A 4,370-nucleotide genomic window follows, 5' to 3' on the forward strand; every position below is an offset into this window, starting at 1 on the left:
TAAGATAGAGGGTAGGAAAGGACAGTGGATAGGATGTGATAGAAGATAGGACAGATGGTACGATAGATGGTAGGATACGGTAGAGGATAGGTTAGGATAGATGATAGTATAGGATAGAGGATAGGATAGGATAGAGGATAGGATAGGATAGAGGATAGGATAGGATAGAGGATAGGATAGGATAGAGGATAGGATTGGATAGAGGATAGGATAAGATAGAGGGTAGGAAAGGACAGTGGATAGGATGTGATAGAAGATAGGACAGATGGTAGGATATATGGTAGGATACGGTAGAGGATAGGTTAGGATAGAGGATAGTATAGGATAGAGGATAGGATACGATGGAGGATAGGATGGGATAGAGGATATGATAAGATAGAAGATAGGATAGGATAGAGGATAGGATAGGATAGAGGATAGGATAGGATAGAGGATCGGATAGGATAAATGATAGGATAGGATAGAGGATAGGATAGGATAGCGGATAGGATAGGATAGAGGATAGGATAGGATAGAGGATAGGATAGGATAGAGGATAGGATAGGATAGAGGATAGGATTGGATAGAGGGTAGAATAGGATAGAGGATAGGATAGGATGGAGGATAGGATGGAATAGAGGATAGGATGGAATAGAGGATAGCATGAGATAGAGGATAGGATAGGATAGAGGATAGGATATGATAGAGGATAGCATAGGATAGAGGATGGGATACGATAGCGGATAGGATGGGATAGAGGATAGGATAGGATAGATGGTAGGTTACGATAGAGGATAGGATACGATAGAGGAGAGTATAGAGGATAGGAAAGGTTAGACGATAGGATAGGATAGAGGCTAGAATAGGATAGAGGATAGGATTGGACAGCGGATAGGATAGGATAGAGGATAGGATACGATAGAGGATAGGATAGGATAGAGGATAGTATAGGATAGAGGATAGGATAGGATGGAGGATAGGATGGGATAGAGGATATGATAATATAGAAGATAGGATAGGATAGAGGACAGGATAGGATAGAGTATATGATAGGATAGAGGATAGGATAGGATAGAGGGTAGCATAGGACAGAGGAATAGGATAGGATAGAGGATAGGATAGGATAGAGGATAGGATTGGATAGAGGATAGGATAGGATCGAGGATAGGATAAGATGGAGGATAGGATGGGATAGAGGATAGGATAAGACTGAGGATAGGAGAGGATAGAGGATAGGATCGGATAGAGGATAGGATTAGATAGAGGATAGGATAGGATAAAGGATAGGATAGGATAGAGGATAGAGGATAGGATTGGATAGAGGATAGGATAGGATCGAGGATAGGATAGGATAGAGCATAGGATGGGATAGAGGACAGGATACGATAGAGGATAGAATAGGATAGATGATGGGATAGGATAAACGATAGGATACGATAGAGGATAGGATTGGATAGAGGATAGGATACGATAGAGGATAGGATAGGATGGAGGATAGTATTGGATAGAGGATACGAAAGGACAGTGGATAGGATGTGATAGAAGATAGGACTGGATAGATGGTAGGATACGGTAGAGGATAGGATAGGATAGAGGATCGGATAGGATAAATGATAGGATAGGATAGAGGATAGGATAGTATAGCGGATAGGATAGGATAGAGGATAGGATACGGTAGAGGATAGGTTAGGATAGATGATAGTATAGGATAGAGGATAGGATAGGATAGAGGATAGGATAGGATAAAGGATAGGATACAATAGAGGATAGGATTGGATAGAGGATAGGATACGATAGAGGATAGGATAGGATGGAGGATAGTATTGGATAGAGGATAGGATAGGATAGAGGATAGGATTGGATAGAGGGTAGAATAGGATAGAGGATAGGATAGGATGGAGGATAGGATGGAATAGAGGATAGGATGGAATAGAGGATAGGATGAGATAGAGGATAGGATAGGATAGAGGATAGGATATGATAGAGGATAGCATAGGATAGAGGATGGGATACGATAGCGGATAGGATGGGATAGAGGATAGGATAGGATAGATGGTAGGTTACGATAGAGGATAGGATACGATAGAGGAGAGTATAGAGGATAGGAAAGGTTAGACGATAGGATAGGATAGAGGCTAGAATAGGATAGAGGATAGGATAGGATGGAGGATAGGATGGTATAGAGGATATGATAAGATAGAAGATAGGATAGGATAGAGGACAGGATAGGATAGAGTATAGGATAGGATAGAGGATAGGATAGGATAGAGGGTAGCATAGGACAGAGGAATAGGATAGGATAGAGGATAGAATAGGATAGAGGATAGGATGGGATAGAGGATAGGATAAGACTGAGGATAGGAGAGGATAGAGGATAGGATAGGTTAGATGATAGGATGAGATAGTGGATAGGATAGGATAGAGGATAGGATATGATAGAGGATAGGATAGGATAGAGGATAGGATAGGATCGAGGATAGGATAGGATAGAGGATAGGATAGGATAGAGGATAGGATAGGATGGAGGATAGGATGGGATAGAGGATATGATAAGATAGAAGATAGGATAGGATAGAGGATAGGATAGGATAGAGTATAGGATAGGATAGAGGATAGGATAGGATAGAGGGTAGCATAGGACAGAGGAATAGGATAGGATAGAAGATAGGATAGGATAGAGGATAGGATTGGATAGAGGATAGGATAGGATCGAGGATAGGATAAGATGGAGGATAGGATGGGATAGAGGATAGGATAGGATAGAGGATAGGATGGGATAGAGGATAGGATACGATAGAGGATAGGATAGGATAGACGATAGGATATGATAGAGGATAGGATAGGATAGATGGTAGAATACGGTAGAGTATAGGATAGGATACAGGATAGAATAGCATTGAGGATAGGATAGGATGGAGGATAGGATGGGATAGAGGATACGATAAGATAGACGATAGGATAGGATAGGGGATAGGATATGATAGAGGAATAGGATAGGATAGAGGAATAGGATAGGATAGAGGATAGGATGGGATAGAGGATATGATAAGATAGAAGATAGGGTAGGATAGAGGATAGGATAGGATAGAGTATAGGATAGGATAGAGGATAGGATAGGATAGAAGATAGGATAGGATAAAGGATAGGATAGGATAGAGTATAGGATAGGATAGAGGGTAGCACAGGATAGAGGAATAGGATAGGATAGAGGATAGGATACGATAGAGGATGGGATAGGATAGAGGATATGATAGGATAGAGGGTAGGATTGCATAGATAATAGGATAGGATAGAAGATAGGGTAGGATAGATGGTAGGATAGGATAGAGGACAGGATACGATAGAGGATAGAATAGGATAGAAGATAGGATAGGATAAAGGATAGGATACAATAGAGGATAGGATTGGATAGAGGATAGGATACGATAGAGGATAGGATAGGATGGAGGATAGTATTGGATAGAGGATAGGTTAAGATAGAGGGTAGGAAAGGACAGTGGATAGGATGTGATAGAAGATAGGACAGATGGTACGATAGATGGTAGGATACGGTAGAGGATAGGTTAGGATAGATGATAGTATAGGATAGAGGATAGGATAGGATAGAGGATAGGATAGGATAGAGGATAGGATAGGATAGAGGATAGGATAGGATAGAGGATAGGATTGGATAGAGGATAGGATAAGATAGAGGGTAGGAAAGGACAGTGGATAGGATGTGATAGAAGATAGGACAGATGGTAGGATATATGGTAGGATACGGTAGAGGATAGGTTAGGATAGAGGATAGTATAGGATAGAGGATAGGATACGATGGAGGATAGGATGGGATAGAGGATATGATAAGATAGAAGATAGGATAGGATAGAGGATAGGATAGGATAGAGGATAGGATAGGATAGAGGATCGGATAGGATAAATGATAGGATAGGATAGAGGATAGGATAGGATAGCGGATAGGATAGGATAGAGGATAGGATAGGATAGAGGATAGGATAGGATAGAGGATAGGATAGGATAGAGGATAGGATTGGATAGAGGGTAGAATAGGATAGAGGATAGGATAGGATGGAGGATAGGATGGAATAGAGGATAGGATGGAATAGAGGATAGCATGAGATAGAGGATAGGATAGGATAGAGGATAGGATATGATAGAGGATAGCATAGGATAGAGGATGGGATACGATAGCGGATAGGATGGGATAGAGGATAGGATAGGATAGATGGTAGGTTACGATAGAGGATAGGATACGATAGAGGAGAGTATAGAGGATAGGAAAGGTTAGACGATAGGATAGGATAGAGGCTAGAATAGGATAGAGGATAGGATTGGACAGCGGATAGGATAGGATAGAGGATAGGATACGATAGAGGATAGGATAGGATAGA

The sequence above is a fragment of the Halictus rubicundus genome, unplaced genomic scaffold (assembly GCF_050948215.1).
Source record: "Halictus rubicundus isolate RS-2024b unplaced genomic scaffold, iyHalRubi1_principal scaffold0066, whole genome shotgun sequence".
NCBI classification, from domain to species: domain Eukaryota; kingdom Metazoa; phylum Arthropoda; class Insecta; order Hymenoptera; family Halictidae; genus Halictus; species Halictus rubicundus.